Source organism: Balaenoptera acutorostrata, chromosome 1, assembly GCF_949987535.1.
Source record: "Balaenoptera acutorostrata chromosome 1, mBalAcu1.1, whole genome shotgun sequence".
Taxonomy (NCBI): domain Eukaryota; kingdom Metazoa; phylum Chordata; class Mammalia; order Artiodactyla; family Balaenopteridae; genus Balaenoptera; species Balaenoptera acutorostrata.
Genome location: NC_080064.1, coordinates 68,252,239 through 68,264,274, shown reverse-complemented (window position 1 = coordinate 68,264,274; position 12,036 = coordinate 68,252,239). Strand labels below are relative to the sequence as shown.

General features: G+C 35.0%; 1 protein-coding gene across 5 annotated transcripts in view; it reads left to right on the top strand.

Moving 5' to 3' along the window:
• Positions 1-12,036, top strand: part of ZZZ3 (zinc finger ZZ-type containing 3) — a 117,409-nt gene that overhangs the window by 16,271 nt on the left and 89,102 nt on the right. For 2 of the 5 annotated variants that reach the window (XM_057543920.1, XM_057543907.1), the window contains exons 2-4: positions 414-581; positions 948-1,045; positions 9,512-9,823. The exons of 1 other annotated variant lie outside the window; for it this stretch is intronic. The gene's annotated coding sequence lies outside the window, so the exon portion shown is untranslated. The remainder of the gene's footprint in view (positions 1-413; positions 582-947; positions 1,046-9,511; positions 9,824-12,036) is intronic. 2 more of the 5 variants (XM_057543912.1, XM_057543916.1) reach the window with 2 other exon arrangements.

The window sequence follows — 12,036 nt, the reverse complement described above, 5'->3', positions numbered from 1 at the left end:
TAGGGAGCAGAGAAGAGTCACATTGCATGAGAAAATGGAGGGGAAAAGCCTTAGAAAATTTATCTCAGAGGTAAGAGGAAATCTAGAAGGAAATGCAGGTCAAAGATGGGAGTTTCAAAGGAAGGAGAGAAGTGATTTGATTAAAAGCTTCAGGGGGATTTAAATGGTGTGGTCACTGAGAAGAGAAATCTTTGCAACTGGGGGAAGAACTAGCTGGATCTGATAGACAATTTTAGGAGTTTGGTTTTGCATAATCTCAGAGATCCAACAGTGTGAGTTGTTTAAAAAAGAACAAAACAAAACAAATGAGGTACCAGGTTGTATTAATGGGATTATGTCCATAATAAGGGATATACCGTAATATGTATTCCATGTTGGTTAGAACGTGTTTACAATGTTGGCCTTGCTTCTAGAAGCTGCATTTTAAGAACAGTAAATGAAAAATTGAATGTGTCAAGAGGAGGGTAACCAGATGATGATGAAGTGTCTGAGAACCTTTGAAGGAGTTTGGAGTGCTTACTGTGGAGAAGGGATGACTTGGTTGGAATGGGTGGAGAACGGGAGGCGGCAGCTATTTTCAGGTAATGAAGGGCTGTAATGAAGTTTCATAGAATGGAACTAGATCCAGGTATACTGCCAGACTTTTTTCCTTAACTGGGATATTCTTTTAAAAAATCACAGTTGCAATGATCAAAATCAGGAAATTTAACATTAATATAATATCTAATTCATAGTCCGTAATCAAATTTTGTCAGTTATCCTAATAATTACTTTCATCGCTTTAAAATCAAGGATCATGCGTTGTATTTAATTATCCTGTCTTTCTAGTCTCCTTTAATCTGGAACAGTTCCTCAAGTTTCTTGACCTTGGCATTTTTGAAGAGTTTAGGCCCGTTATTTTGTTGAATGTACCTCAATTTGCGCTTCTGATGTTTCCTTTTGTTTAGATTCAGGCTATATGCACTGATACCTTCAATTCCAGTCACTGCAGTGTGTATTGCATTTTTCCACCCTGACATATTTGTAACTGTCTTCTCCAATAAAGGTAATTAAAAGGTTTTTTTTTGCATCATGTTTAAAAATACCCTGTTACCGCTTTGAACTGCTCAAAAATGGAGAAGGGGATATCTTGTGAGTTTAGAAACTCCCCTGAATTGGATAAAGGAAACTGACAACATTCTACAATGATCTCATTTTATTCATATGATAATTATCAATATTAAGATTGGTATGCTTTCTTCTTTTATACAAGAGAAAATCTCTCCTCAGAGAATTGTAGTTTGTTACCAAATATCTAAATATAAAGTCCATATTCATTTTCCTCTAAGTGTCAAAAAAGCTGTTAGGGTGTGTCTTCAGGGCATCTGAGGGTGTTTTCAATCATTGCATTGGAAGTTTGCTTTTTGTATGTGTGCCATTGTTAACTGCATGCTTTTCTGAGTGATTTTTATGAGGGGATCCAGCGATTTTTTTTTTTTTTTTAGAGTTAAAACAATTAATGCTCAGTTTATTGATGACAAATTAGGGTGGCAAATGCACTTAGAGTACATATGGAATTTGAGTTCCTGAATTATCCCAGAAAAGTTTTTATAAATGAAAAATATATGTTTTGTTTATATTGTGTGTTTATAAATGTGTGGTCCCTGTTGGAACAGCTATTGCTAGATATAAATTGGAAGAAACGGAGATTAGCCCAGAATGATTGGAAACTTGGATTTGGTCACAATGATAGTATAAAGGGAAGGTAAGAAGAAGGATAGTTGGGCTCTAAAATAATGGGATAGAAGTAATTGTGGCCTGTTACTTAAGAGGCATACCTTTACCTGCTAGAAAATGAAATGTGCCTCTTCATTATTATTGGTCCCTATTGATATATCTCTACTGTAAGTTTATTCTTCTAGCTTCTTGTATATAGGAGTGTTAATTTCAAATGTAATAAACTTTTTCAAAACCTTTTTGTTGCGGTATAACATAAATATGAAAAACACATCATCATTAAGTATAAAGGTCAGTGAATTTCCAGAAACTGAACCAGCAACTAGATCAAGAGGCAGAACATTAGCAGTACCTCCTTTCTTTCTTTTCTTCCTCCCTCCCTCCCTTCCAAAAAGAAAAAAAGAAAAAAAGAAAAAAAAAATATATATATATACATGGCTGCACCAGGTCTTAGTTGCAGCATATGGGATCTAGTTCCCTGACCAGGGATTGAACCCAGGCCCCTGCACTGGGAGCACGGAGTCTTACACACTGGACCACCAGGGAAGTCCCAGCAGTACCTCCTTTCAATCACTTTCTACTTCCCCATGCCAAGGGTAACTTTTATCTTGACTTCTGATAGTATAGATTAGTTTCTCTGATTTGAACTTTATGTAAATGATATCACATAATGTTAATTTTCGAAAGATTTTTTTTTTTTTTTAATAAATTTATTTATTTATTTATTTTTGGCTGTGTTGGGTCTTCGTTTCTGTGCGAGGGCTTTCTCCAGTTGCGGCGAGCGGGGGCCACTCTTCATCGCGGTGCGCGGGCCTCTCACTGTCACGGCCTCTCGTTGCGGAGCACAGGCTCCAGACGCGCAGGCTCAGTAGCTGTGGCTCACGGGCCCAGTTGCTCCACGGCATGTGGGATCTTCCCGGACCAGGGTTCGAACCCGTGTCCCCTGCATTGGCAGGCAGATTCTCAACCACTGTGCCACCAGGGAAGCCCCCGAAAGATTTTAAACCTAAATGTTTTTACTACTTTTGTTATGAAATCATAGAATCATAAAAGTTTTATCCTTTCACTTCTAGGGAAAAGATTATCTTTTATATTTGTATGATTAGTTTAAAATGTGAGTCTGCGCTAACTTTTCCATCGATTTATAGAAAATTTCATAGCTCTGTATGGTGAAGTTTATGCTGACATTTCTGGAGAAATGAACAAAAATTACATTAATTTATTTCTTCTGGATAAAGATAAAACTTTTTTTAGTGAAAAATAAAATCATCAGAAGTGGTTTAGTTATAAAGCAGGGTTTAATTTGGAATATCCAATTTAGGTGTGTTCTATAAGATTTTGATGAACATACTGATTGGGAAAAGGGGTATTATTGTAGAAAGAGAGGTATAAAAAGATAAAGGACATTAATGTGATCCAGTGTAGGCCCATCCCTAGTCCTAGGGGTGGAGTATATTATCCAGGCTAAAGCCGGATCAGCTCACCACTGGCCAAGTGATTGGTTCATGAGAGATGAGCACATGACTGAAGTTAGTCCAATCAGAGTGAATCTCAAGACTTTACTGTTACTGGAGTGTAAACTCAATAAAAGTAGGGACCTTCCTTACCTGTCTTATTTCCACTGCTTCCACAACATCTAAAACAAAGTAGATAATAAATATGTTTGAATGTTAAATATCCAAAAATGGAACTAAAAGTGGAATAAAAACTGGATTTTAATGACATCGAATCCCTGTACCTCAGCTAAATCTACCCCTAGGTCATTCAGTTACTAAGTCAGTAATTTTCTTTGTTTGCTTATACCCGTTTGAGTTTGGATTTCTCTCACTTGAAACCAACAGGTAATAGGGAAATAGGCAGGACAAGAAAAAAAAAGATAAAAAGACTTTAGAGATAAGCCTTTGATATTAAAACCAGAAATTAGACGTGATAAAGGAGAACAGCGTAAAACTCTGTCTTTTAGTAGGGAAGCTTGATGACACTTGACATCTTTTTTTTACCCCCCTGATGTCCTGTGTTCCTTGGTAAATAATCTTTTACACTGGGGTTTCTTAACAGTGGGCAGTTGGGCCGTGACCTTGAAACAATGGAGTGAACTGGCCTTTGGCAGTGGTTCCTGAGAGATACGTTTAGTCTGAAGTTCTGATAATCAGCCATTTGGCATTCGGCACCTATGTGTTTCTCTGGTAAACATTGCTGCCTCAATGTCAAGTTACTCAGTGGTTTTTCAGATAAGAAAATGTTCCTTAGGTAAATTGAAATACCTTAGAATCAGTATTTATAACCATTCTGTAGCCTTGAGCAGAATATCAGAACGCCTTCACAGAACTTCTAGCAAGTGTCCCTTTTAACCTTTATTGATTTCTGCCATATTTATGACACGCCATCTTCAGTTTTTTGTTTTTGTTTTTTCTCCAAGATGTGCAGGAATTGGGGGAAAAAAAAAAATCTTAGACCTTCTTCACTGCCACACACTTTCTTTGAAATGCAGTTTTTTCTTTTTTAAATCAGAATATCAGATTAAACTTTTTTAAAATGTAAAAAAGTTGATTAGGTTTATTAGAAAACATTAAATGGAATAATAAATTGTTTAGCCTAAATCTAAAATCGTCTTTCATTAGTAACATTAAAACACTTAAAGCTACATCAAGTGATAGGAAATTATTGTAGTATAAGCCACCTTTCTATATAAAGTATGCTTAATAAGGATATTTTAATGCATTGTTTTGTAGTCACCTTAAATTTAGAAGTTTTAACATATGCAGCTTTATATTAACAAGTATAAAATATAAAAATATAAAAGCTTTATCTTAAAAGCAACTTGACGGTGTTCATCACAACCCTAAAAAAGTTCACATCCTAGGACCCAATAAGTCTGTTTTAAACAAGTAGTCAGGGATGCAGAAATGTACAGAATGTACAAGGACATTCATCAAAGGGTTATTTATAATCAATAATAAAATATCAGAAGTAGTCTAAATGTCCTAACAGAATGGATATGGTTGAATTAGGGACTACTTACAAGGTTTTTCTATATCCATTGACAATTTTAAGACTTAACCGTGTGACATGTTAAGTGTGTGTGAGGCAGGATGTAAAATTAAGAATATGAATGTGAATTTTGACTTTAAAAATGCACATATAAATAGGAATGGAAAGGAATACACTAGTATATTAAGTGGTTGTTGAAATGGGTTAAGCTATATTTGTACTTTATATTAAGGATGTGTCTAATAATGATTGTATAGTAATTATTCATTTAACAAATAGTATTGGACATCAAGCTCTGACTAGGCTCTGGATTATAAAAGAGAAGAAAACAGACAAAGTCCTTCTAGTGGAGATTATATTTAAGTTGTGGGAGGTAGCAAGCAAATATTCCATTGAACGTTATTAAAAGGCTGTTATTTGATCATTTTTGACCTACTAAACTAGAAGTTTCATATGATTTAAACATATCTCAGATGGTGATAAGTGCTGTCAAAAAAACTGGAAGTAGGGTAAAGGGGATGGAGATTGTGGTTGTGTGGAGGCAAGGAGTGGCTATCAGGGAATATCATATGTAGGTGGTCAGGGAAGCCTGATACAGTGATATCTGAGCAGAGGACTGAAAGAAGTGAGGGAATTAACCAGAAAAGTGTTCCACACTGATGTAACAGTAAATTGAAGTCCAGAAGCCTGCAGTTGTATACTGTGCTCTATGCTTGTGAGAATGCTTTACCATGTTTTTGCAGTTTCATGTGTTCTAAACACATGATCCTAGTTTAGGTCAATTATATTAGCACATTAAACTTTCTTAGGCAGAAAAATAGAATTTAGATATAATTATCTTCTGTGTGTTTTTTAGGTGAGTGTATTTTCTGGATAACAGTTCCCAACTCTTTCCCTATAAAACTTCTCATTTATTATTTCCCCTCTAATCTATATTTTCAAAGGTTTTTACTAAAAAAATTGCATTATTAATACTTATGATCAGCACTGAGATAACCAACGTGGCCATATAACTTTCTAGTCAAGAAACAGGTAGACTGATAAGAATGTAAATATGGTTGATTTTCATTATTTGCAGGTTTTGTATTTATGAATTCACCTACTTGCTAAAATTTATTTGTAACACCAAAATCAATACTCCTGGAGCTTTCATGGTCATTCACAGACGTGCAGAGTGGTGAAAAATTTGAGTTGCCTAAAGGCACATGGTCGTAACTGAGGTTGAACAAGGTCATGACCTGCCTTCTTTCAGCTCGCATACTGTAAACAGTGTTCTTTTCATGGTCTGTTTAGTGCCATGTCTTTCACATTTTTGTGTTTTTTGGGGTGAGATTTTGCTGTTTAAAGTGACCTCCAAGTGTCGTGCTGAAGTGCTGTCTAGTGTTCCTAAGTGCAATAAGGTTGTGATGTATCTTACAGAGAAAATAGAAAATATGTGTTAGACAAGTTTCATTTTAGTACTAGTTACAGTGCTGTTGGCTGTAAGTTCAATGTTAATGAATCAACAATATATATTAAATAAGGTGTATTTAAACAGAAACATACATAAAACAAGGTTATGTATTGATCAGATGATGAAAATGTGACCAGAGGCTTACAGGAACTTAACTCTGCATTTCCCTTAGGAGAAAGGGTTCAGTATTGGCTAATTCAGTGTTTTGTGGCAACTTTATGGAACATAACTACTGTGAATAATGAGAATCAACTATATGAGACTTGTTATGGCAATTTTAGGTTTTTGAAATATCAAAACTAGCTTGGGAACTCCTTAACCTCTATAGATTCTTAGAGGTGGTGAAGCATCCACTTAGAGGTGGATTAGTATACTGGTGAAATTTTTTTGTCTTCTCTGAGATAATTGACAGAAAAAATTCAAGAACTTAGAGGAATTACTAGAGATCTGATAAGATTTCAAGGGTTTTGCATTTTGATATTCAGCCCTTGATGATGATATCAAAAAATATTTCTGGGAGGACTCTGTCCTGAGAGAAGAATGGTAAAATGTCCTAATTCAATATGACTCTTTACCTTAGTTTGTCTCCTGTTGATTTTTTTATTTGCTTTTAAGATTTTTCCTAGTCTTTTAAAAAAAATTTAATTTTATATTGGCATATAGTTGATTAAAAATGTTGTGTTAGAAGACTTTTCCTAGTCTTCATTGTTGGTCCTTGATTGTTGTGTTGACCAAAACCATTGAGAATTCTTAGGACAGATGGAACATGTCTTTTAGAAAGGGTTAAGTAATCATTTGTTACCTGTGACTGGCTTTTAAAGAAACTGACATTACGTAACATCCTTAAAGATAAAAATCACTGAATAAAATTAATGGAAATTTAGCCTTTTCTCTAAATTTAACTAATTGATAAATTCATAACCACTCTAGAGCACTGCAGAATTTGAATTTAAAATCATTATAAATATAAGACTTTTAAAAACTGAAGTATAGTGGATTTACAATATGTGTAAGACTTGTTTTTAATATTTTAAAAAAGCACTTACAATCGTAATTATTTGTAACCATTTTCAAAATGTTATGTACAGCTAGGCAGCTCTGAAAGATAGTTTTAGTGAGGAATATTACTGAAAGGAAGACATTTATACAAATTGAAGTTAATAGAGGGATCTTTACATCAGATATTTCACATAGGCCTTGCTGAATTATTAATACTTACGTTGCAAATGTTTACTGAAGGTGAACCATTGTACAGAGCTGAGATTTTATCTTAATGATGGTAAGTGCATAGTAACATAACATGCTCAGTTAATGTATCTTGAAATGAATCAGTCTTGCTAGTCCAAGAATCATTTCCAAACTAGTCTGTTCCATGAACAACCAAGCTAGTTTGGACCTCAGAATGATGTATAGATGCATTCGCATTTCATTTTTTGAAAGTCATCAGTCAACTAAGGGAATATTTTTGACTTATGAAGTTGAAAAGTTCAGATTGTTTATCTCGCTTCAGGCAGAACTAAATCAAACTGTTTAAATGATGGCCCTTTAGGGCTCTTTTTCCTTCTTTTGCTTGGCCACGGGGAGTTTCAACCTTATTTTTTGCTACTCTAGAGAAAAATCCTATCTGTTAGGCTATTTCATTAGCCATATAAACAGATCTCATGGAGGAACTGTGATTGGTGCTGCTTGCATCATATGCTCTGTGTGTGTGTGTGTATGTGTACATATACATATATACATGTAGATGGGGTCAGCCATGTTTAAATCAACTGTATCAACACACATTAGTTTTACCTGTTCTTGAACTTTATATAAATGGAAACATACAGTATGTACTCCTTTGTGTCTGTCTTATTTGGCTAAACATTATGCTTATGAGCTTTTTATTGTTGCATGAACTTTTAGCTTATTTTCATTGTTGTATACTATTTCATTGTGTGAATAATCAACAAGTTATATATCTATTGTTGATGGGCATTTAGGTAGTTACAAATAGTGCTGCTATGAACGTTCTTATACATGTCTTTAGATGAACATATGCATGCATTTCCCTTTTTTCCCCCATATGTATGCATTTCTATTGGCTATATACCTAGGATTGAAATGATTGGGTCAGATGGTGTATATTTATTGAACTGTAGATATTGACAGTTTTCCAGAGTGGTTATATCAGTTTACACTCTTGCCAGTAGCGTATCAGAGTTCTGGTTGCTCCACATTCTTGGTCAACTTTTTTTTTTTTTTTTTTTTTTTGGCCGTGGTGTAGGCTTGTGGGATCTTAGTTTCCCGACCAGGTATTGAACCCGGGCCCTTGGCAATGAAAGCGCCAGAGTCTGAACCACTGAACCGCCAGGGAATTCCCTCTTGTCAATTTTTGTTTTGCCTTTTTAAAAAATCATAGTCAGATGGTTTTGATTTTTGTTTGCTTGATGAATAATGAAGTAGAGCATCATTTCATGTTTATTGGCTAATTGGCTTTCATTTTTTGTGTGGTCAAATCTTTGCCTGTTTAAAAAATATTAGGTGTGTATCTTGTTCTTATTGGTTTATAGGAATTTTTAAAATATATTGGAACATGAGTCCTTTTTTGATTGAAATATACATTGCAAATATCTCTTCCCACTCTGGATTGCCTTTTCATTCTCTTAATGGTATCTTTTGCTGAACAGAAGTTCTAAAATTGTAACATAATCCAGTTGATCCATTTTTTTTCTTTTTTCTTTTCTTTCTTTTCTTTTTTTGTTTTTTGTTTTGGCCGCAACACGATGGGGATCTTAGTTCCCCAACCAGGGATCGACCCAGTGCCCCCTGCAATGGAAGCAGTCCTAACCACTGGACCGTCAGGAAATTCCCAGTGCATTTTTTCAAATGCTGCTTTCTGTGACCTGTTCAAGAAAATCTTTGCCTGTTCCAAGATGATGAAGCTGTTCTCGTGCTAAGAAGTTTTTAAATTTTTCTAAAAAGTTCAAAAAAGTTTTTTACCTTTCCCATTTAGATCCGTAGTCTGTCTGAATTGATTTTTGTGTATGTCATGAGGTAGTAGTCAAATCACATTTTATTCCATATGGATATCTAGTTGACCCTCTGTAATCTATTAAAGAAAACCTTTCTTTCCCCACTGTACTATAGTTTTACCTTTGTCATGAATCAGATGACCATATTTGCTCATACCCCTTTTGGTTATAAAATAAGTAGCTGTTTCTTTTAAATATTTAAAAATACTGTCATGACTAAAATCCAGTCAAAGTATAGGTAATTATAGAAGAAGCAATTTTAATTTTGATCTTACAGATCATTTGTTTGATCATGTTGTGTCAATATTAACTATTTAATTGGCTTGCTTCTCTTAAGTTTTCTATTCTAGGAGACAAATAGGAGATAAATACAATGAAGGGCACTTTTCGTATCAAGCCTTAGGCGCTGTCTTGTCTTCAGTCTTCACACCTTTCCAAAGATGGAAATCTTTTTCCTCTTCATGAACAGAGAGAGGGAATGAGTTTGCAGGAGAGACTGAATGACTTACAAAGAAGTATAAAACTCTCTTCTAGTTCTCTGTTAAATGATGTCATTCATTAAACAAGAAGCATATGCAGAAAACAGTAATGGACCTGTCAAAATATCTTCTGCGTTTGATTAGCACTGGGATATTCTCACAGACTTCATGTAAGTAGGGTAATGTTGTTATTGATATTCTTAAGTAAATCTATATATTTTTTAAAATTTTATTTATTTATTTATGGCTGTGTTGGGTCTTCGTTTCTGTGCGAGGGCTTTCTCTAGTTGCCGCAAGCGGGGGCCACTCTTCATCGCGGTGCGCGGGCCTCTCACTATCGCGGCCTCTCTTGTTGCGGAGCACAGGCTCCAGACGCGCAGGCTCAGTAATTGCGGCTCACGCCCTCGTTGCTCCGCGGCATGTGGGATCTTCCCAGACCAGGGCTCGAACCCGTGTCCCCTGCATTGGCAGGCAGGTTCTCAACCACTGCGCCACCAGGGAAGCCCAGTAAATCTATATTTTAACTTCTGGTAAATTTGACTGTTGACAGCCATTGGGAGGAAGTATTAACATAGGTCATGTATCATCTGTTTATTAAATATAACCTCTCTTGTTTTCTTCTGGAAGGAGTTCTTCATTCACAGTGTTTATAGAATTATTACCATAATGTAGAGAGCCACATAGTCTCATAGATTGAACTCTGGTTTGAGCAGTAAGACCTAGGCTCAAATTCTGGCTTTATTAGTTGTGTGATCATAGGCATTTCTTGAGTTTGTTGCCATATGCTACAGGAAATGAATATCATGCCTATCCTGTATACTTTTGAGATTGTTGTGAAGGTATAATGAGGAAGTTGTTATTGTAAAGCACAGTATCAAAGTGGTTAAGACTCTTTTCTGCCACTTAATTATCTGTGTAATGTTGAAGAAAATATTTAACTTTTCAAGCCTTAGTTTTCTCATGTGTAAAATGGGAATAATAATAGGACCCCCCCTCCCCCCAGGTTTTTGAGAGTTTTAAATGAGATGATGAATATAAAGTATAGTGCCTAGCATTGGACATAATACATGTTAACAATCATTATTATGTGTATCTATTGATTATGTAATATGTACTGGGAGTACTTTATATAAATTATTTCATTTAATTCTCAGGATAATTCTGTGTGGTAGGAATGCTTTTTCCCCATTTCACAGGTGAGGAATGAGTGTCAGTTAATTGCTCAAGGTCACATAACTAGTAAGTAGTTTAGTTTGGATTGGAACCTAAAACTCTCCTCCCACCCCAACACCCAGTATATTAAGATTCCTTTCAAATATATGCTGTAGGTACCTTTACACCGTATAGATGAATCACCTTTGATTCATGTTTACAGATTTTTTCAAAGACTGATTTTGAGTTTTCCAGTGTTTTCAAATATCTTTTATTCCAGTCTTCCTAGGTTTCTTTAATTTGCTTGGTAGACTAGAACTTCTGCTACAGAAATAAACAAGCTTTGTTGATATGTAGTTAAGAACAGTTAATAGTTTGTTTATAAGCCACTAGACTCCTTGAGTCTGGCTGACTTAGCTATTACAAAATGACTTTAGACTTTGCCTCTGGTAAGGGAAAAATACTCTGATTTTATCCTCTGTATGTAAGGAGCTTACTTCAAGTTGAAGTGCAAAATTGTAATTGACTTTCTAGCCAAGGGAAGAAGGTCAGAAGACCCCAAAATGAAAAAGTACCTAGCTTTAAATATTTCTGGTTGAAGTCTTTTGATGCTGCGTCTGGGAAAATTGAAATAGATATTGTTTTCAAGGGAAATTTGGAGAACTCTATTGAGGTTTTCTTCTTTGTTCTTTTAATTTTTTTTCTGATGCAGTCCAGTTTTTGAACTTGGAATACTAATAGAGACCTTTAAATTATCCTTAGGCATTATGATGGCCTTTCACATTTCATTCCATCACTGTAAAATGGGCAGCATTCAAATGAACTCTCTCACTTGGTGGTATATATTTGTTTAAAAAGCATTTTTAAGAGTTTTTATGAAAAGGTTTATGTATTTGGGATCAAAAGATTTTCTACTGATAATTCATCTGTGCAGTTGAGGTTGTAAATCATTGGGAAAATGTGAATTTTTATCAACAACTTGGAATATATGTTCTTTGTGGAGTTAGATATAGGTGTTTATAAAAGATAACTTGTGTATTTGTAGGTCGTAATAACACCATTTCCCAAACATTAATCCTTCTCCTATAACTTTATTGTTTTGTTTGCTGAAGATTTGACTCCCTTAATTTTTCCTAACTAACATTAGAGCATTCACTAATATACCATAAGTCAGAGAAAGCAGATTAAAATGATCTTCCTTACCCTTGTGCTGTGACATCATTAAAGTGCG